A 23,614-nucleotide genomic window follows, 5' to 3' on the forward strand; every position below is an offset into this window, starting at 1 on the left:
GAAGACATAGTAGGTATTTTACAAGAGAAATCCCAGTGCCCCCGTCTTATCCAAGTAAAGTGGAAAATAATTGCACCAGTCACCAGCACATAGAGCCATGACCCTTCTACTAGGAAAGCTATGGTAACACTGATGTACTAGAGAGAGAAGCATTTTCCTCCTAGCAACAGGCGCTTCGACTGGAGGTCTCTCTAAAAAGTGAGGGGGCAGGTTCTTACAGTATATGAAAGAGGGCAGGATGGCCATAGTCTATGGAAGAAGTCTACACATGCCCTCACTTCTATGGGGAGATAGCTGGAATCCAGTCCTTTTACTTCCCTGAGCAGATTGCTATTGACATACTCTCTTTCTGGCTGTGGAGTTTCAGAGGCCTTAATGATGGCTTTAGGATGTGCAGATGTGCAGGTCATGATCTGAAACACAATTCTCTATAGATACTCACAGATACCTATGCATTCCATTACAGCACATGACATCACATGCCACAGTATGACATCATTCCCAGGACACAGGCCTGGATTCTAAAGCCCAGCAATGTGTAAAGCCTACCTTTCCAACCTATCATTCATGTCTCCTATGTGATCTGAATAGCTGAGTGCCTATGGCCGCAGAGAAACACAACCATACTCCCAAGGTGTGAATCAATTATTCAAAGCAGAAACCAAATGAAGAGCCCCGAATGTTACTCCATAAACCCCTTAAAATCCATCCAGCCCTGACTACCCCCCCCCCCTACCCACTGCAGCATTTATTAACTCTACGTGGTATGTGCAGCTTCACACACGAGCGTTGCCAGCAGCCCGGTGGCGCTGGGTCTATTTTTAGCTGCAGCTGTCAGTTTCGCGGCCGTGTGAAGCATCATCCTTTGGCTGAGCTTTCTATACAACGGGAATAGGTCCCCTCGAAATAGTAGAATAACCCATTCTAAGCCAGACGGGGCCTGCAGCAGCATAACCTGGGTGGGGGGGGGGGGATAGGGGGAAAACTGCAACAGAAAGACAAAAAACAGGCAAGCAACAAAGCAGGTATAGGTGCCTCCACATAACAAAGTATCCTTACATTGGTACATGCTCTTGATACCTCAATATGGGATGAAGAGTCTAGCAACCTCCCTCTGCACAGAGATGCATCTCCATGTTCTGTAGAGCCAGTAATGATGGGTATAAAATGGCTGGAGCTTAGCCCCGTAGATCTGCGCTGCCTCTCAGAGAGAAGGGTAGAGATAGCAGCAGCTACCTGGACTCACCATCCCCTCTCTGCCGCTGGTCCATGCTAGGTTCTGTCGATCCATCCTGAGCGATGCTTGTGGCCCCCTTACTCCTGGGTTTTAACCCCCTCAGTGCCAGCTGCAGACTCACATCTGTTTCCCTCTGCGTTATTAGCACATTGCCTCCTAGCTTTGGGGGGTTTTCTTGGGTGGTTGAAAGAGACCCTTTTGCTTTGTGTGTCTCTCACTCTCATACATACACACACACACACACACATCCCCTCCCCCTCTCTCTGTCTCGCTCTCATTCCCCTCCTTCTCACCCTTTTTATTCTCAGTCTTTTCCATTTACTCTCATCTCTAGATTGAGTCAATTCGTTTTAATTTCACGATCATTTGCTTTGTGCGGAAATGCGCTCTTACTTCAAGCCTACTCATTATTCTCATTTACATATTTTATATTAAGGCAAGGCATTCATTATATTTCTAATCTTCTCATTCCACTTTTTGGGGTCTTACATGTAGAAGCTAAACCAATAACATGGCTGTATATAGGAGAAGAGACTAACGTCCATTCCATTTCTTTGTGGCCCATATGCCAAACTATTCATTTCAATGGGGCTGCAAAAAAAAACGGAAATGACTCCGTTTGCATGCCAAGTCCGTGTGTCTGCATGACCGTTCCGCAAAAAAATAGAACATGTGCTCTTACTGTCAGCATTATAGCCAAGAATATAACTATTCTATTAGGGGCCGGCCCTACCGTTCCGCAAAATGCATAATGCACATGTCCGGTATCCGTGTTTTGCGGAGCGCAAAACACCCAACGGTCGTGTGCATGAGCCCTAAGAGGAAGATACTCCTAATTTGGCTAAGGCCTCTTGCACACAAACGTTTTTTTTTTTTCGTTTCCGTTCCGTTTTTTGCGTTCCGTATACGGACCGTATATGGAACCATTCATCTCTGTATGACTTCCGTTTCCGTATTTCCGTTCCGTTCAAAGATAGAACATGTCCTATTATTGTCCACATAACAGACAAGGATAGTACTGTTCTATCAGGGGACAGCCAGCTATAGCAAAAAACGGAATGCACACGGACGTCATCCGTATTTTTTGCGGATCCGTCTTTTGTGGACTGCAAAATACTGAAAAAGCCATACGGTCGTGTGCAAGAGGCCTAAACAATATTAAGCCATATAAATATAACTTATAAAGCTACTGGGAAAAATTTTATTTGTATGTACTTTCTGCTATTTTGTCATTTTTTCATCCTGTAGACATGTTTGCGTAACAAAGACCTATGGGGCATCATAGCAAAACTTCAAATGAGGGCCCCACACCAGCATGACCACCTTCAGAAGCTTATGATAATGTTGGTTTTTCTCATGCACAGGGATAATGCAAACAGAGGTGAGACAGTGGTCGGATAACGTACACGGATACAGCACAAGCAGAGCAGCCCCATAGCAGCGTCTATGCTTGCTACCCTGGTTGTTGCACCCTGATCACCATTCATGCAGGTGAGGACCTAGATGAACTTGAATGGATCATGAGAACTAAGAGTTCAGGTGTTTAATTTTAATGAGCTACATGTAAAGCAGACAATGAAAGGGCATCTGTCAGCAGATTTGTACCTATGAAGCTGACTGACCTGTTACATGTGCACTTGGCAGCTCAAGACATCTGTGTTGGTCCCATGTTCAAATGTGGTGATGACGTTTTCACTGCCTGGTCCTGTCAATCAAAGTGGAGGAGGCGCTGCAGTTGCAGTGAAAGCAGAGCATCTAGGTGTAACAGCAATGCCCTCGTTGCTCCTAGAGGCTCATTTGCATACATTTAAACATTTTTATCATTATTATTGCATTGTACTCAGTTTCGGCTAAAAATCATTTTTTACAAATATGGAGCCCTTTTTTCTGTACAGGGCTGAGATGCTCTAATAGAGGGATCTGAATTTTGTCTCTGCTCCGTCAGACAGCTAATCTGACAGACTCCTTACCTCTGCTCTCTGACATTATAAGCACTCATTATAGTTCAGTGCTTATCCTACTGATAAGAATGTGGCTTAAAGGGGTTGTCCGGGTTCAGAGCTGAACCCGGAAATACCCATAATTTCACCCAGGCAGCCCCCCTGATGTTAGCATCGGAGCATTTCATGCTCCGATGCGCTCCCTTGCCCTGCACTGGATCGCGCAGGACCATTTTTTCTGTTAAATAAATATATATTTATTTATTTAACAGAAAAAATGGCCATCAGATCTCCCTACCCCCACACTGCGCAAGCACGGAGATCGGATGGATGTTCTGTAGTTAGCCGCGCTTGCGCCCTGGGCTGTAATTTTTCCCTACCCTAAGACTGGTAAGGCTCTCCGGCGCATGCGCAGTGTCCCGGTGTCCAGCTGAACTCCGCTGTGAGATTTCCCTCAGTCGTTTTGCGCATGCGCAGATCGGCACAACTCCGGCACGCCTCCTCACGTCATTTCCGGTGCGACCGGAAGTTACAAGGTAGGGAAATCTCACAAATTAAGGTAATGTAACGTTACAGGGGCACAAATAACCTGTGCACCGCAATCTGTGCTAATAATACGCCTCATATAGGTGTATTTCTGATAGTAAATGAGTCGCTTAATATTAGATACGATTAGTAAATCTGTCCAATCTTCGTATCATGACAAACTGATTTGCAACTGTCTAATATACATTTTGTCTGAATTCCTCGCCATTTCCATTGCTGTGAGTCAATATGAACATTTTTACATTTGCAGGATGAAAACTTGATACTGTATATTTCTTTCATTTGACCGACCCTCAGTACTAGGTTTACACAGGTCTCATTCTGAATGTAAGCAAGAGTGTCCCCTTTTAATGGCAGCAAACATAGATCTTGAACATGGTGAGGAATTGAGACATAGGGGGAGATTTATCTAACTGGTGTAAAGTAGAACTGGCTTAGTTGCCCATAGCAATCAATCAGTTTCCACCTTTCATTTTTGACAGCTCCTTTGGAAAATGAAAGGCGGAATCTGATTGGTTGCTATGGGCAACTAAGTCAGTTCTACTTTACACCAGTTTGATAAATCTCCCCTATAAAGCATATTGGGAAATTGCAGATCTTTTTTGTGCCCCTGCACAAAGGCACTTGTGGCATGTGCCCATATCTCCTGACCCTATGCTGAGGCATCTGACGGCTTAAGGGCTCATTCACGCGGCAGGCAATTTGCGGTACCCAATGCACGGGCACCATCCTTGCTGTTTCCACAGATGAATCCAGACCCATTCAACTTGAAAGGGTCCCTGATTCATTGGGACTGCAAAAAAATGTAACATGTTCTTTTTGTGGTGCAGAGGCCCGGAGAGAACCCCACGGAAGCATTCCGTAGTGCATTCAAGTGAATGGGTCCGCATCCATGATGCAGTGCAAAAACGGCTGGGGCTCGTATATTGAGAACCCGCTGTTTGTGGGCCGCAATACGGACGCCGCCAGCACATGATCATGTGCATGAGCCCTAAGGCATCTGTGTTGGTCCCATGTTCATATGTGCCTGTATTGCTGAGAAAAATAATGACAACGCCTGGGGTTCCAGGATATCCAGGTAGGAGCACCGTGACACGTGCACAGCCACACCTAAAGGGGCACCATAGGCTACCCTCACACCACTCTGGCATTCTTACACCTAGGTACCACCAATACAATCTACTTAGGGGGACTCCATCCCTTGTTGCTGAAATGCAACTGGCGTCACGACAAAACTCTTTGACTTTAAGGGATCCAGTCAGTTGCACCTAGAGGCTCTTAAAACATCGTTTTTCTCAGCAATGCGGACACATATGAACATGAGAGAAAAACAGATGTGTTTAGCTGCCAAGTGCACAGGTAACACGTCAGCCAGTGTCATAGGTAAAGATCTGCTGACATAAATGCACAGCAGGAGTCAGGGAAGCCCTATTATTTTGAATGGTGGGAGCACCAGAGGTAAAACACCCACTAATTAGACATATTTGTACAAAAATACAGATGAAACATGAAAACTAGGTGTGTCAAATGTAGTATTGGTGGTTAGACTGTCATAAACCAAATCTTGAAATCAGAAAGTTTTCTCCATTTTCTTAAAATAAAACGGAAATGACTCCGCGTGCATTCCGTGTCCATATGTCCGCATGGCCGTTCTGCAAAAAAATAGAACATGTCTTATTATTGTCCACATTACGGGCCAGGGGCGTTCCGTTCCGCAAAATGCTGAATGCACGCGGCCAGTATTCGTGTTTTGTGGATCGCAAAACATCCAACAGTCGTGTGCATGAGCCCTAATACAAAGGGGTAATTTCCATAAAACATAACCTTTAATTATTCAAGTTAAAAATGGGACTCGGCAATCCAGTAAACTGGTACGAACAAGATAAAGGATAATGCCCCAAAAAACATATCCATGAAAAGTTACTTTCACGAAGAAGGCACCTGAAACCTGGATCGGTACCATCCCTTTCTTACAGTCATCGTCTACAGCCCAACCATCATAGAGACCCAATTCTGGACCCAGTGGACAACGTATCCTTACCCCACACTATCAAGGATGCGGTAGGACTTCTGTTTTTTTATAGTTTTTTTTTTATCCGCATGGTGCACTGGTACCACTGTGTCCCCTTCTGTGTATATTTTTGGTTTCAGGGGCATTCTTCATAAAACTAACTGTCCATAGATATATTTTTGGGGGCCTTATCCTTTATCTTGTGTTGGTAAAGGTTTATTTGACTGCTGAGTCCCTTTTTTAACTTGAATAATAACTTGAATATATAAATGTTATGTTTTATGGCATCAACATCCCAGAATTAACTTTTTGCAGGCACAGCTAAATGGGACTGCGCTTGCAATATTTTTCCACCACAGTGTATGACTCCTACAAACGGATGATTGGAGTCACCTTGTGTCGGACCTTGCCGATTTGATATTGATGACCCTTTAATCTCTCTGTGCCTCTTTTTCTTGCCATAAAAAGTTGCAAATCTCATGATTTTACGATTTTTTAAAGGCCACTTGTGACAAATTTTGTTGCAAGTGGAATTTCGGCTCCACCCTCGCCACTTTCTGAAAATGGTGCATAGCGATGGGAGGGGTGCGTGTGTCCAACGGTCTATCTCATTTAAAAAAGGAGCAAGTGAAGACAGAGATGTACAGCAGCTCCAAACTGCCGTAGATATGATTCTGGAGTACAGACAGTGGCTCATCATAAATTAGTCGCATCCTCCAGCAGCGTAAGAGATTTTAAAGACTGGCGTAAAATGCCGGTCTTTGAAAACTCTCCTCCTTAGCGCTGCTATAGCTGGAGATCTTAAAGTGATTTCAACTTCTTATAACAGCAGGAAAATGCAGTCTTCACAGTAACTCCTTTCATTCATACATATTCACTAAAAGGGATTTTTTAACTGATGACCTTTCCTCTGGGTAGGTCATCAGTATCTGATTGGTGGGGTTCCGACACCCAGGACATCATGTCCATCAATCACATGACCTAGGCACAGCTCGGGCCCACTGAAGTGAATGGGGCTGCAATAACGAGGACAGTGGCTTTACAATGGATGGCTCTGTGCTTGGTAAGCTGAGAGAAGGCCACGGCGCTGTGAGCTCCCAAGTGTTTGACCCCCATGATCAGATACTGATGACCTATCCAGAGAATAGATCATTAGTTAAAAAATCCAGGAAAACACCATTAATTCAGAATTTTACCGACAATGGAATGCACTTTTTTGTGCTTGAGGATTTATACTGTATCTTGAATTTGCACATAAATAAGTAAATAAATGCACACCGTGCTGTATCTGCATAGTCAAGATATACAGTAGTTAAGAAGCCTTACGCTCCATTCGCGTGTCCGCAAACTGGTCCGCATCCGTTCCGCAATTTTGCGGAACGGGTGCGGACCCATTTATTCTCTATGGGGACTGAATGGATGCGGAGAGCACACTATGTGCTCTCCGCATCCGCATTTCCGGAGCGCACTGCCGATCTTCTGGTCCGCAGCTCCGGAAAAAATAGAACATGTCCTAGATGTAGCAATTGCGGACAAGAATAGGCATTTCTATGGGGGTGCTGGCCAGGTGTATTGCGGATCCGCAATTTGCGGGTCCGCAATGCACTACAGGCGTTTGAATGGACCCTTACTGTACGACTATATGACAGTATGACTCAAATACATATTTAATGTGCACTTCAGGCTTTGCTGCTTCAAAAGTAAATAGGGAAAAAGAATTGGAAATGTAACACTGTCATTAAAGAGGACCTTTCATCAGTTTAGCCCTATTCTAATTATGGTCTTGCCTTATAGCGCGGCCCCCACTGATGCCAAAGACCCCCCATTTCGTCCCCTGTTGGCCGCATTGATTTCGGCGCCTTATATTATATTGAGCTGACTCAGTTATACTAGGCGGAGACTCTCCCTGGCTGTGAGCGCATCCAATCAGAGTGCACCGCTCTTAGCCAGGGAGCCAGGGAGGTAAGACCATAATTAGACTAGGGCTAAACTGATGAAAGGTCCTCTTTAATGTCTAATACCAGGCCAATCACTGCATTGAGGCTATAAGGCTGGGGACTACTGGGTCTTACACTAAACACTTCATAATAGGTTGTACTAGTGGAAAAAAAGGGTTCCTTTATACTACAACAGATCACAGACCGTTTTAGTACATAGGTGTCACAAGTAACCATGGAGTCCCAATACAAAACTTGGGGGCCTTGCTACCTTACTACGGACACGGCTTCTGATAATTTTGGTCTCCAGTGTCTTTTCTTCCATACCTTGGTCTCCCAGTTGTTGAGCCCCATATTAGTTGTTCAGCCAGTTCCCTCAGGTTTTCCAGATCCAGTTGTTAAAATTACCGCTGGATCGGAAACACGTGTTACCGCCTGAATCCATATCCGGTGCTTTGGCAGCAGCAGCTGGAGATGAGCACTTCTATTCCATAGATTAGCTCCTTGGGCTTTTTAAAAGTTGGGTGGTATGTGGGTGTAGTGTTTATATGGTATATTTATGTGTATGTGTAATGCATATATACTGTATGGTGTATGTATATGTAAACATGTGTCGTGATGCCGCGTGTCCGCTGTTGAGTAGGGAACCTGTTGTTAAAAATTAGAATCCCACCTCTGGGTATAGTGCAGGGGTCAGCAACCTTTGGCACTCCAGCTATTGTGAAACTACCACTGCCATCACGCTCATTTGCCTGGCTTTCTCATAAATTCCAGAGAAATGAATAGAGCATTCTGGGAGTTGTCGTTTCAACAGCTGGAGTGCCAGTGGTTGCTGACTCCTGATATAGTATACGTGCACTACATGATGTAGCTGTCACACACACTTTTTTTCTACATACATATTTGGCATGCATTTTTTACATGCATTTTTTGAAATATATGGAAAAACAGCCAAGGGAACACCTTACCTAGAGCATGCTGCATTTTGGGAGAAGAAAAACAAAACACAAATGGCTAAAGGTGCCACAAAACATAAAACATTCACTCGTAGTGCTTTTCTGAATTTTCTGTTGATTTACAGCAAACATCTGACCACAGTGTCCTTTGGCAAAAAAAAGGGAGCAAAAACACTAGGAAAAGTGTTTTTTTGGGAGACATTTATGATGGCTCTATGCCACTTTTCTGGAGTGTAAAAGTCTCACACATTTTATCTCTATTTTTGTGACATTTTAGCTTTCTCTGACACATCTCCACTTTTATAAAAAAAAAAAAATGTCCAGCATGTGGAGGTCACAGGTGGGACTGCCACAGCCTTTCTCACCTTAAAACACGAGCGGCAGAAAACTGCTGCTCATTACACCAGAATTATATATACAGCTGGTGTTTGTTAATAAAGTTAGTTAAAGTTGAGAGAGAGAGAGAAAAAGAAGCAAGTGTATGGAGGAGCAGAGCAGGCTCAGTCCAAGGTGTAGCTGCCTTTCTTTCCTCTGGGCCTTGATCAAGCCTGGAGAGGACAGACCAGTCACAGCAGCCCAGCACAAACAAGTGAGTCCATGTACGAATATAAAGCAAGTCTAGTGAAGATTAGAGCTGAGTCTAGCCAAGGGACTTTACAAGCACCAGTGACCAGGAGGAACTTAAAGGTACCTGGACGCAACTGGATGATTAGTGCGCAGAATTATCCTTTTTCACAAAATGCCTTCTGGGACATTGTGAACATGAATATTTCAGGAGAGCATCCTGCATGAAATAATGTAGCAGAGAGTTTGCCTGCCACGAGGGAGAACGCCCTTATTGGATTGCTCAATATAAAGTAAGGAAACCATTATATTCAGTACCTGAGTGCTAGAGATTGGACTTACAGTGTAAAGTAGAACTATCTAAGTAGAGAACATTTGTTTTGTAAAGTAACAACATTAGGAAAACTCCTCAACTTATAATTGCCACACCTGTTGTAAGGATTATAGCTAAACTAATTTCTGAATCATCCTTTATGCCATATAAGTGCACTGTATTGATTAACTGTACCAACGGTCCTGAGACATTTGATTTAAGTAGATGTTAAACTGTTTCTACTGCAACTGACCCCTCATCCTTTCTACTACCCTTAACATTTGCACCTTACGGTGCTGGCGTCACAGGGGCCCAGCCACCAAAGCACCTTAAGCATACCCGTTACCATCAAGGGCACCTCAACTTCCATCTGGCTGGTATTCCCTGCAATACAGAGTGCCCCGGAGGATTTAGTGCTGTCTTCCCCATCACTGCATGCTGGCCCAGGGAGGCTCTGCTAACCGTGAGTACCAAAAACTACTACTACCCCCATCGGCCCACTGTAGGCTCACATGTTGCCTCTGCGGACCCGGTCACTGCAATTTCCTCAAACTTTGTATCACAGTCACTCTTTCCAACACATATTTTTTTCCTCAACTGAAAAGGTTACTGGTCCAATGATTTACTCATCTCTCTAATAAATCCCAATGTTTTCATAATTCCCTTTCAGAATTCTCTTTCTGAGCCACATATGGTCCATGGGTTGTGAAGCCAATTGATATGTTCTAGGTTACATCAGAAACAGGACGTAACCTAAAACATCTCAGTAGGCTTCACTTATGGAATTTATGGTGGCTCCGAAAGAGAATTCTGAAAAGGCTGAAATATTGAGATTTTCTAGGTTACATCTTAAACAGGAGGCCACGGGCAATGGCTTGAAGATCTCTCTAATTTATGAGATAGCATGTATTGAAGTAATGCTAAACCTGAGTTGATAGGTGGGTCTGGAATGGAGGTGGGCAGGCCAGATCTTGAGTAGGATTAAGGCCAAGTTCACACGACCGTATGGCTTTTATAGTTTTTTGCGGTCCGTTTTTCACGGATCCGTTGTCCCGTTTTTGTGTTCCGTTGTGTTTCCGTTTCTGTTCCGTTTTTCCGTTCCGTTTTTCCGTATGGCATATACAGTGTACAGTAATTACATAGAAAAAATTGGGCTGGGCATAACATTTTCAATAGATGGTTCAGCAAAAAACGGAACGGAAACGGAAGACATACGGATGCATTTCCGTATGTGTTCCGTTTTTTTTTGCGGACCCATTGACTTGAATGGAGCCACGACCCGTGATTTACGGCCAAATATAGGACAAGCTCTATCTTTCAACGGAACGGAAAAACGGAAATACGGAAACGGAATGCATACGGAACACATTCCGTTTTTTTTGCGGAACCATTGAAATGAATGGTTCCGTATACGGAACACAAAAAAAACGGCCCGTACACCCGCAAAAAAAACGTTCGTGTGAACTAGGCCTAACAGTTATTCAGCTTCTGTGCCTTAAACAATATGAACATCTCAATCAGAATCAGCATCCTTCCTGAATAAGTTCAGCTATCAAACAGGTTGTGTGTGTACGTATTAGGGTTGTCCCGATACCGATACTAGTATCGGTATCGGGACCGATTCCGAGTTTTCTCGGCGGTACTCAGCCGCCGATACCCCGCCCCGATACATAAATAGAATACTTTTTTTTTTTTTTTACATCAAGTGGGCTGGTGAGCGGTGCATAGAGGGGGCAGTGAACGGCAGCTGAGAAGGGGTGGAGAGAGCCGGCAACGATAATTATTGCTGGTATGTGACTGGGTATTACTTACTGCATGGGTGTCATGCGGCCCGCAATGAATATTTTTGCGGCCCGGCAAAGATGCAGCATCGGGAGAGAGGAGGGGCTGGAGTCCGTAACTAGGGGCGGGGCCCGGTGCAGTCACTGTACTCTTACACCGGGCCCCGCCGCTCACCAAAGTATTTATAAACGTGAATCCTTATCCTGTTATTAAGTTGAACTAACGCTGCCCTCTCCCATGTTCCCATGTTCCCCTGTATCCCCCTGTAAGCTTCAATAGCAGGCAGAGCAGACGGCAGCAGTAACGTCACTCACTGACGTAGAGCGCCTGCTCCGCCCACTTTATGAATGAAGCAGGCGGAGCAGACGCGCGACGTCAGTGAGTGACGTTACTGGTGCCGTCCGCTCTGCCTGCTATGGAAGCTTAAGTAAGTGCTGCGGGGATACAGGGGGATACAGGGGAACATGGGAGAGGGCAGCGTTAGTTCAACTTAATAACAGGATAAGGATTCACGTTTATAAATACTTCGGTGAGCGGCGGGGCCCGGTGTATTGGGGGACACTGTTATGAGGGGGATCTGTGGATGACATATAGCAGTGTCATCCACAGATCCTCCCCATAACAGTTCCATCCACAGATCCCCTATAACAGCACCATCCACAGATCCCCCACCAAATAACAATGCCATCCTCAGATCCCCCCACCCCATAACAATGCCATCCACAGATATCCCACCCCATAGCAGTACCATCCACAGATCCCCATAACAGTGCCATCCACAAATCCCCATAACAGTGCCATCCACAGATCCCCCATAACAGTGCCATCCACAGATCCCCCATAACAGTGCCATCCACAGATCCCCATAACAGTGCCATCCACAGATCCCCATAACAGTGCCATCCACAGATCCCCCATAACAGCACCATCCACAGATCCCCATAACAGTGCCATCCACAGATCCCCCATAACAGTGCCATCCACAGATCCCCCATAACAGTGCCATCCACAGATCCCCCATAACAGTGCCATCCACAGATCCCCCATAACAGTGCCATCCACAGATCCCCATAACAGTGCCATCCACAGATCCCCATAACAGTGCCATCCACAGATCCCCCATAACAGCACCATCCACAGATCCCCATAACAGTGCCATCCACAGATCCCCCATAACAGTGCCATCCACAGATCCCCCATAACAGTGCCATCCACAGATCCCCCATAACAGTGCCATCCACAGATCCCCCATAACAGTGCCATCCACAGATCCCCCATAACAGCGCCATCCACAGATCCCCCATAACAGTGCCATCCACAGATCCCCCATAACAGTGCCAACCACAGATCCCCCATAACAGTGCCATCCACAGGTCCCCCATAACAGTGCCATCCACAGATCCCCCACATGACAGTGCGTCATCCACAGATCCACAGATCCCCCAAAACGGTCACATGACATTTAAAAAAAGTATCGGTATTCGGTATCGGTGACTACTTGAAAAAAAGTATCGGTACTTGTACTCGGTCCTAAAAAAGTGGTATCGGGACAACCCTAGTACGTATGCTGCCATATGTGTACATAGCGTCTTACGGGATTAACAGACAAAACACAATGGATAATGGGAATAAATGCTTCAGAAGTGATCATATAAGCATATGGAATACAATCCTGTGCAGAGAGGAGGATACTAGCAAGTCAATGTGATGATAATTTCCTGGAACTCTACAATCATTTTGGGAAGTATACACAACCATTTGTTTTTCAGTTTTATTGACTATAGCCCCCCGAGTTACTGATAATGTCAGAATTTTTATATTAGGTGCAATTGGTGCCAGTCTTATAGTAATTTAGGATAAAAGCTGATACACAGAAATGTTAATCCGTCCATGTAAACCAAATGCACTATGAACAGGTGGATTCATTTCTATATCAATGTATTCATACAGAGAGAATAGATCATGTTTACTCATATCATCATTGGTCCCTCAAGTGTAATAGGCCTTGGCATCTGCCCAGCTTTGCCCTATTATTATGACAATGCTCCTATCCAACATGAACAATAAACTTTAAATAGGTAACAACAGCTTAATAATTCTGGGTAATGACCAATAGCTGATTGACTAGCTTCTTAATAATACTCTAGCACAGATTTATATTGTATTAGACCGCTGGGTCCATTATTTGTAGGTGGTCCTTATAATTATACCATTGAATATCATTCCACACATGATATATACAACTCATTTACAGAAATTAAATGACTGTAAGGATTCATGTAATGACAGTTTTTTATATATTTTCTTCATGTGTGAAGAGGATTTCCGAGCAGGAATATGGGGAAAAGAAATAGGCACATGTTAAAAAAAAAAGTGTGAAATTTAGAGTATTTTCATGTAATTAACCGATTTTGGCTGGCACATGTTCTAGTATCATCCATTTCCGTCTCAAGAGCCCCTTTTGTTTTGAGATTTGCACTTGCTGATTGATGCATAAGCATTTTATCAGACCATTAGATTTAAAAAGTTGGCTCTGGAAATTTTAACCTTTTCAGTGCTGAATAAATAATTGGTAAGCCTACAGTCATCTTTAGGAATATACAGCATTAGGACACTACAATAATATAAAATTTCCAATAGTTTACCCACCGTAGTGTCCAATAATAAGATAAAATGATGCAGGGAATTTAAAATGGTTGGCCAGCTTTGGAGTGGCTTTGAATATAACAAATTCCATTCACCTGTCTCTGCTCCATTCTTGGCCTCTTCTGGTTCCAGCAGGACCACGAAGAAGTTTGGGCCCGTTACCGCTGTGACCAATCACAGGCCTCAGCGGTTACAGAAGCTCAAACACAGTAATATACCATTCAAGCTGCTGTGACCACTAAAGATTGTGATTGGCCACAGTGGTCATGGGACCATACCACTTCCTGGTCTTGCTGGGACCAGAAAGGTCCAGGATCGGAGCAGTGGCAGGACCACAGACAGAGTGGGGTTTCTTATGTCCAGGGGTACAGGGGAGGACCCCAGGGTCCAAGGCTGGACAACCCATTTAAAAGAGTTGCACCAGGATTTATAAAAAAAGGATCTGCTTATTTTTCTCACAAAGATAGCACTGTTTGTAAATGTGGGCTGTGCCTGGCATGGCTATCAATTCCCATTCAGTCAAGTGGGGATGGGCTGTAAAAGCAGGCAAAACACATGGATTTGAGCCCATGGAGAGCGGTACCCAGCTATCTTCATAATTCTCAAGGGTACATGTGTGACCATCGCTCCACTGCCTCTGGAATGGGGTAATGGGAGCACAGAATGAAGACTTATACAGTATGTATGTCTGGTACTAGCAGAACGAGAGGAGAACCAGTCACACTGTCATACATAATGACTGCCATATTATGGCTCTGCTATGTAGAGGTGTTAAAAGTACTTCTAGGCTGGTGCATGAGTCCTCTCGTGTGCTTCCTCATACCTTAAATTTTATATGGAGGCATACAGAGGCCATTTTTTTGTCATAATCTGTTGCTTCCAAAGGGGGATATTTGTGTACTGCAATACATGGTGGCTTTTGGGATCAGACTAGGGTTCCTTGGGCCACCAGGGAAAATTATTCTTGAAGCCTAACCCCCATATCATTAATAGTTTAATAGGTTTTGATTCAAATAAATAGACCATAAAGGCAATTTACTGTCTCCAAAGGCAGCTCCAAAAATGATTTTTTTTTCCTGCATCTCTGGGGCCCACTATAGTATCAGAGCCTGGGCTCACCAGAGAGTCCTCTGGTACTGACACTGGCGGCTGTGCAGCTCCATACTATGAAGTCATACAGACTCTGCATCAGTCACAGGATTTCCGCTTGCCAGGCAAGTACAGATACTTGTAATGAACATCCTAGGACTCTTAATAATATCCTAGGACTCTTGTATGACTCCTATGCAGGTTACAGGACCCTGTAATGCATACAGAATTAGAAAAAAGTGAAAACTCCCAGCAGATATTAGCTCTCCTATACTGCCATATGTTAGTTATATAATGTGAATATCCAGAGATAATTCTGCTTTAACAATAAATGTTGCATACGGAAAATAAATGTTAATGATTTACAGTTTTTACCTGAAAACCCCCCTGATGACGGTCCAACATTTATATAGCTGGAGAATTAGAAAATGAGCCATTTACATGATTCCAGCAGTAAACAGCCGATGTCCATCTTTTCCTCCTGATACTTGTTTTTCTGGCAAACAACCGCTTCTTGGAGTCTACATGGCGTAGGATGGTGATTTTCCCTTCACCGCGACTGTAGTCATCAGGTTGGCCAGAGTCCATACCTGACACCTGCTGTTTCAGTGATGGGAAAATGACCCAGCTAAGGTGTCAGTCCCTGCCAGATGTGATCTAATGACACCTCCCCCATAATAGGGCCAGAGAAATTATCTTTTGTCCTCTGTGAATCTAAATGTACCCAGCTCTCCACTCTTGACAAATCCCTTGCTCACGGGGTAAATCAAGCTCATAATTGTAGCCCATTCACTTGGCAATATGCCCATCCCTTAACTTCCTCACTGCCAATAAGTATACAAGTACAAGCACACTGATGTGATCTCCAAAAGTTGCTCGTATAACAGAATATGACAATTTACGGTCTACTGAAAGATTATCTGGGTGTAAACATGTAAAAAAATATATAACATAATACAAATATATATAAGAAATAAACGTAAGCGCTGGTCCAGGAACAGAAAAATAAGATTTACAGTAAATGCCATAGATTAGAAAGACCAGAAAACACAAGGAAATATTACCATGTTGTAAGCTATGACTCCCAATAATGTGACTGATGGATAAACCCCACACTACTAGACTATACTGAAGCACAAAATATATTCCACCTCAGGGGTTCCTGTTCTCCTTTTTAAAAACCTATGGTTATGTTTACAGTGACTTTTGTGAGTTATCATTCTATCATCTCTATTATTTAATATTAGTTATGATTATTGCAGTCATGTAAGAGCTTCTTTGTGGTTTATACTAGATACTTCCAAAAAGAATGCTTACATGAATATTCCCTGGGTAAACATAGGATATTCTGAGGCTCCATTTGCATTGGCTTGCTTATTTCTGTTTTGCTCCGTTCCAGGAGAAGAATGAAAAAAACAGAAGTGCTGTACCCGTATCATCAGGACATATAGGACAACTTATTGACTCCAATGACTATAATGGGGTCATTGGGTTTCTGTCTCATTGCCCAAGCAAAGTAGATCAGCATAAAATGTGAAGCATTTCTGACATAATCTGTGGTGGAGATACCTAACGAAGCTTCCAAAACAGATAAGAACTAAGCCTAAGCTACAGTGAATTGTAGAGCTCTAAGCAGCTTTGGACTGGGAACTTCAAGTGGCCATAAAAAAAACTAAAAGTGACCCTATTTTGTAGTGGGGCCCAAACTGACAGAAGGCAGGGTCAACACAAGTAGGCAAGGTCAGCAATACCATATTGCGTGCACATTATACCACCCCAGCAGAGCCAAACACCACAGTGCATCACAAAATACTGCCTAGCAGCATAAAATACCTCCTTATAAACTGCCCCTATGTGGTGGCCAGTGCCAGCTGTTCTGTCCTCCTACTCCAGTTGCCTTAAGATAGCAATATAGTTAAATTAAGGAGTCAGAAAGGGAGCATTAAATCATTGCTTACCATGGCTGGTGGTTGTGAGGAGGGCTCAGGCGGCCCCCTGGATATTGGCCCACCTGAAAGTTTCCCTGTAGGAACTATGGTCAGTCCAGGGGTGGACTGGGTACTTAAATTGACCCTGATGTTGTAGGTTGGTCCAAATAGATAGAAGGCAAGACAAGTAGATGGGCCAATAGAAGTTTGCAAGGTCAGCAATACCACAGTGCCAAACAGAAAACCATCCCACATAACCAAATACCACAATGCAGGACAAAATACCTCCCTAGAATACCTCCCTAAAAGCTTGTCCCCTGTGGTGGCCAACAATAGCTGCCACGTTCTGTCCTCCTACCCTAATTGTCTCTAATTAAGATATGGAGAAGGGGCTCAATAGGTGAGATACAGCCACATCACCAAACCAGCCTTACCTTTAGCACGCTGCTTGGACTTCCTCTAATAATGACCCTTATGGTGCCCACAGTAGTATGTACCCGGCCAGTGGCAGTGAGGAGGGCTTTAGTGGACCTATCAGCATCGGCCCACCTGGAAAATTTTCTGTAAGGTCAATGGCCAGTCCGCCCCTGGCTCAGTCCTCCCCTGGCTCTAAAGGTATCTCCACATGATCAGGTTTCCTGATGCAGTTTTGGAAGCCAAAATCAGGACTAAATTCAATACAGAGGAGAATGATCCACTCCTGATTTTAGCTTTTAAAATTGCATCAGAAAACGTAACCATGTGGCTGTACCTTAGAGAACCAAGGAAGGCAGTAGATTACCAATAGATCTCATGCTCTGCTCACACAATCTAATGTCTATGAAGGCTTTCAGACACTTCCCATGTGATTAAGTTCCAATTACACTGCACGATAATCGGTCAAATTACTGGGAACAATCGATCAGGCAATGAACCAGCAAACTCTTGTTCATTGGCCGATGGGCATCTTTCATCAGGATTATCGGTGTAATCAGGGATGTGCTACCGATAATGAATAGAACAGAATGTGGGAGGAAGGAATAATCAGTTTGCATCGGCCAGTGTAATCCAGCCTTTGCAAACGAGTGCCAATGGATGTGTTATCATCCACCAACGCTCTCAATGCCCAAAGATCGGGCACTAAAATACCACCATTGCATTCAGTGACAAGTCTTTCTTGTAAATTACAGGTTTGTAGGTTTTAATGGGTTGTACAGTACTTAGATATTGATGGCCTATCCTCAGAATAGGTCATTAATATTGAAATGACACCTGGAACCCCCACTGAACAGCTGTTTTGCGTATCTTCCAGTGTCGGAAACTACACAGTACACTGTATAGTTCCCAGCCCGGCCATACTGCAGCTGAGCTCCTATTGACTTGAATGAGAGCTGAGCTACAGTACCCTGGCACAGCCACTACACAGTGAACGGAGCCTTCTGCATCCAGCTCCATCCACTGTATAGTTCCCGGGCCAGACTGTTACCCAATACAACTGATCCTCAGGGTGCTTGGTATCCCCACTGATCTGATATTGAGGACCTACCCTGAGGATAGGCCATCAGTACTTAAGTTCTTGAAAACCTTTTAATTACTTAACAATCTTCAGCAGTACATTCATTTCCAGTGTTTAAATGTGTACACAGTTGGGTCTTATTTGAACCTATTCAGCATTAATAATCGTCACAGCCGTTCTATATAACCAGTGGTGTACATCGAAAAGAGGAGGTCCATAGTAAAGATTAAACTGCACTCTATTGTGTTGCTGGGTTTTGCTACTTCCCACAGAAGGGTCTGTTTTTCCTCCTTCACCTCTTTCCATGACCCTTGAAGCCAATTTCCCACCTTTAAGTTTGCTAATAATGTTGTTCCTCTTGACACCATGGGTTCTTGCCACCTAATTGAACAGGGGATTAAACCAACTAAGGCAAGGCCACTTTTCTTCAAAGGCCCCATAGCAACATCATTGTCTGCATGGTACATGACCATGACATAGCCATCCATTAACCCATCATTCCTTAAAATATATTCTGTTCCTGTTGACCTGGGATGAAAAATGAAACAACACAAAGTATGTGGGAAACCAATCCAATCCCCAACAGAGAGATTTACCAGGTCAGCAATGCCTCTTTTATTATTTGATCCCATCCACCCTCCCCTTAGGGGAAATTACTTGGCAGCTGAAGGCATCTGTGTTGGTCCCATTATCATATATGTCTACATTACTGAGAAAAATTTAGTTTTCATATATGCAAATGAGCCTCTAGGAGCAAAGGGGACGTTGTTATTACACCTAGAGGCTCTGCTCTCTCTGTAACTGCCGCACCCTCTCCACTTTGATTAACAGGACCAGGCAGTTTAGATGTGATCACACCTGGTCCTGTCAATCAAATTGCAGAGAGTGTGGCAGTTGCAGAGAGAGTAGAGCCTCTAGGTGTAATGGTAATTCCCTCATTGCTCCTGGAGGCTCATTTGCATATATTAAAACATCATTTTTCTCAGCAATGATAGAACATATGAACATGGGACCAAACACAGATGTCTACAGCTGCCAAGCGCACATGTAACAGGTCAGCCAGTGTCACAGGTACAAATCTGCTGACAGATATTTTGAATGGCACTTTTACTATTCAGAAATTACAGTATGTATTTTGCTCTTTATTCACAAACTATATATTACTGGAACATGACTGCTGCCGAGAAACGAGTGCAAAGCCAGAATATAATTTATTGTGCTGTAATTCGGTACAAATGCAGAAGACAACAACAGTACACAGCAATTATCAGGACATTTACACTTTATCTAACAGAATTGCTGCTCTAGAACTGTTTTCTTGCCTATCTCTTTGTACAGAATACAGACACATACATCTCTGCAGACTTTTCACAAGTCAGAGCAATAGACTATTTCATATATACCTCCGCCTGCAGCAGAATGCCACTATTCATGCCAGAAGCCTGATGGATCCCATTATGGTGAATGGGGATCAGGTGCTGTCCGGCCATGCTGGATATGGTAACTCTGGTAGCGTTCTCCTTAGTTGGAACAGAATACCGGATTTACCTGCTGCAGACGTGAACCTAGCCTTTAACGATCCCAGGGTGCGTCACTGCTGAGACTCCCAGCAATCAGCTGCAATCTGGAAGTGATCATTTACACTGCAGCGCCACCACAGGGCAAATATAACATTACACTGTTCTCATCTAATCAATAGACTGTCCATGTATTGTGCAGATATGCTGGGTCCTCCAGAGCAAGAGATACTTTTTGTAGCCAGGTTTTCTATACCACTAATAGGGTATGTGAAAATGGGCAGTATGGAGTTCACCTGGTTTAGTGCTCATGCACACGACCATATGTATTTTGCGGTCTGTCCTTGTCCGCAAAACGGACAAGAACAGGACATGTTCTATTTATTTGCAGAACAGACTTGCGGACATACAGATACGGAATGCACAGTCATTTCCAATTTTCCATTGAAATGAATGGTTCCACATATGGGACGCAAAAAAAAAACAGAACGGACACAGGCAAAAAATATGTTCATTGACTGTTCAACACTGGCTTCTTGGATTGGAAATACACGTATTCCCAAGTGAAACTTTTACTATGTTATAGATTGTATAGTCCCTTTAATTAAAAATAATAATAAAATAAACGTCATAGCTCTGATAAGTTTTGTGGCTGTCTTTTATCCACCGACATCACTACAGCTTTTTCCTGTAAATGTACAACTTGATGATTTCTATTTTGGTTGGTGTCCATTAGGACTGTGCGCAATCAAAGGGTCTGGATGGGTCATTGATTGCTCCAAAAAGCCTCCAGTTCTAGTAAAAGTATAAAAGAAGAATCAGCTCTACAATCGTCTCAGAATAAGAACATGGACGAGGTAGGACAGGAAACAAATTAGCGCAAAAGATAATTGCAAACTGTGGTGATGCAGCCCAACCGAGAGGCTTCATTTTTGTTTTGGCATGGACGTCTCAAGGGACAAAACACCATGGGCAACTGTACTTTATTTCCCCTTGAAAGAGCTGCCCGCTGAGTATGACTAACCCCATCCAGACATCTCTCTTTACCTGCCAGATGCTGCCTGCCCCCTCCTACATCTGCATCCCTTGCTGAGTTCCGCATTGAAACCTCCTGTTGAGCAGCCTTCGCATTGAGGGGACATGGAGATTAACACGAAGCTCGTGAAGTGACGTGCATGTGAAGGGAACCCCCATGCTAGAGAGAAATCCCTGGAAAACCTGCTCACTATACATGGCACCCTAACCCCTCCCTGACCAGAGTTTAGCCACAGGCCAGCAACAAAGGTTTAATTAAAGTGGACTCGATGGGATTCTGCAGCTTTCGCTGATCTATTCTGCAGCTGACTTGCTGTTTCCCTTTTTTTTTTGTCCCCCCCCCCTCATTTTTAACCCATTAAGCGCTGACAAGTGAAAAGTCCCTTGAAATATAATGACAAGTGCTCCCTCCTCCCAGCACTGATGGGATAAAGATTAACTGCAACACATCTCTATGAAATGTCTCGGCTCTACAGTTTCCATGGTGATAGATCACCCGTTGCCAGAGCGGTACCCACGCTGGCTTCCCATTGGCTGTTAGGCAAATACACACTGTTGCAATGCAAGGAGCGTGAGTGGCAACAGGGGGTCAATTGATTCCCAAAACCTTCAGAGACACTTTTGTGGGAGGATTTAATACTCAACAAACAGGAGCTTTATACAAAGCAAGGTGTGTGAAATCAAAAGGAATCTCAGCCCCCCTGTTTGCCTTTAGCGCAAGAAATAATTTACCCCAGGGAATTGACAGTAGAAAATTGGGTGACCCATCCAAAAGGTCACTGAATAATTCTCATAGGTTAGAGTACGTTATTCCACAATCTATCTTTAGGGATGACGGATCATTTGCATATCTGGTTATATTGGAATGAGATTTGTGAAAAGATTAAGCATTGACTAGCACCGACTGAACGATGAATTCTTTTTCTTTAGTGTCTATATAGAATTCTACATTAGTCTTTCTCCATGTGGCTAATAAGCTTTGTGTATAGGTGAATCACTTTAATAAGCAGCCATATTTAATGAGAGTAGACTAACGATGGCCTATCCTTTGGATAGTTAATCAGTATCTAATCAGTGAGGGCCCAACACCCGCACCTCCTACGATCAGCTATTTGAAGAGGCTGCTCCTCATAGTAGACCAAGCACAGTGCCGTACATTGTATAGTGGCTGCTCATCGGCATTGCAGCCTTGACCCATTAGCATGAATAGGCAATGTGACCAATGAATGTGACGACACTGTCCTAGGAAGAGAGCACAGTGCTGAGTGGCGTGCTGCGGCTTCTTCAAACAGGTGATCAGTTTCCTAAAAAAAAAAAATCTGTGCCATGTGAACCAAACAATAAAATATATAGGCATTTATCAAGACCGCCATTGTCTTCAGTCTTGATTCACCCTGTGCCACCAGAGGAGACACCAAATTTGTGTAGAAGCTCATGCCCCTCATAGATACCGCTGATACTGCTCTCATCAAGCTATCCAATGACTTCTAACCTTTCCAAATCTCAAGGTCAGTACATCCTATTAAATAAGAGGACCTTTTCAATAGTTCTTCCTATAGCTGCCATCAATAATTCAAGGTCTCCATGACTGCTCAGTTCAGGTAGCCTCACACTTTTAGTCGGCACTAGAGAAGCTTACGCAGTTATATACAGATTTTTTCATCCACGGGCCTATTATATATTCATTCAATTAACAGATTCCATTGCTTTGATGGACCCATTTTTACTGGGTAAAGTAGTGTAGTAGATTATGTGATATTACTCACCAAGCCAAAAAAGCAGAGGCTAAGAGGACGAAACTCATAGCAAAACTCCCACTGAACTTAATGCGGATTTTACAGAAATGTTATTTGATGTTTTTCTGTAAAATGAAAGTAACATACACACAAACTCTAATATGGTTAGGTTCCTGGTCTGAAATGCTCCCATTATTGTTTGTAATGGAAAATGCCTGCACTACAATGGTCATGGAAAGTTAGATGAGGTTTCTGAACTGATTTGATTCTATAACACAAAATGCCCCCTTACTGGAATGCCCCTTCACTTTTAAGAACATCCCTGCCCATTCCAAGATGCATCACGCCCTTTTTTTCATGATGCATCACGCCCCTTCAGAGCAGGTATGGGTGCCGGGGCTGCTTCTATTGAAGAGACATCCTGGAGACATACAGTTGGAGCTCATAGAGTGCTGCTTTCCAGGAGAAAACAGCTCTTCATGAGCTGTGCGGGAGAATTGCCAGCTCTCCTGGGAAACTGGGGGTCTCCACCTTTTTCCAGATACTTTATATGTGAGATACCGGAGCAGATTTATAAAACTGTCTTTGTGGCCCATAGCAACAAATCACAGCACAGCTTTCATGTTTTCAGGCACAGAATATGAACTGAAAGCTGCTGTCACCACCAGTTCTGTGAGAAGATCTGGCAGATGTTTTTTTCTCTACCTTTTGTATGATGTTCTTTGTTTTGGTTTCACTTTCTCATCTCCTTTCCTTCTGCCAGGTATCACTTATTTCGACTAATCGTCTTCTTTTATAATCCCGCCCATACTGCCTCACTTTGCGGTTTATACTACTTCCTGGATGAGGTGTTCACTGCTGGAGGCTGCTTCTGCTGTTTGT

The 23,614-nt window shown here is 43.7% G+C and overlaps 1 protein-coding gene across 2 annotated transcripts in view; it reads right to left on the bottom strand.

Moving 5' to 3' along the window:
- ARHGEF9 (Cdc42 guanine nucleotide exchange factor 9) overlaps window positions 1–23,614 on the bottom strand; it is a 400,716-nt gene that overhangs the window by 204,756 nt on the left and 172,346 nt on the right. Inside the window, exon 1 of one of the 2 annotated variants that reach the window (XM_040442125.1) lies at window positions 550–647. The exons of the other annotated variant lie outside the window; for it this stretch is intronic. The gene's annotated coding sequence lies outside the window, so the exon portion shown is untranslated. Of the gene's footprint in view, window positions 1–549; window positions 648–23,614 lie in introns of those variants that run through there. 2 annotated transcript variants of the gene reach the window in all.

Source organism: Bufo bufo, chromosome 8, assembly GCF_905171765.1.
Source record: "Bufo bufo chromosome 8, aBufBuf1.1, whole genome shotgun sequence".
NCBI lineage: Eukaryota > Metazoa > Chordata > Amphibia > Anura > Bufonidae > Bufo > Bufo bufo.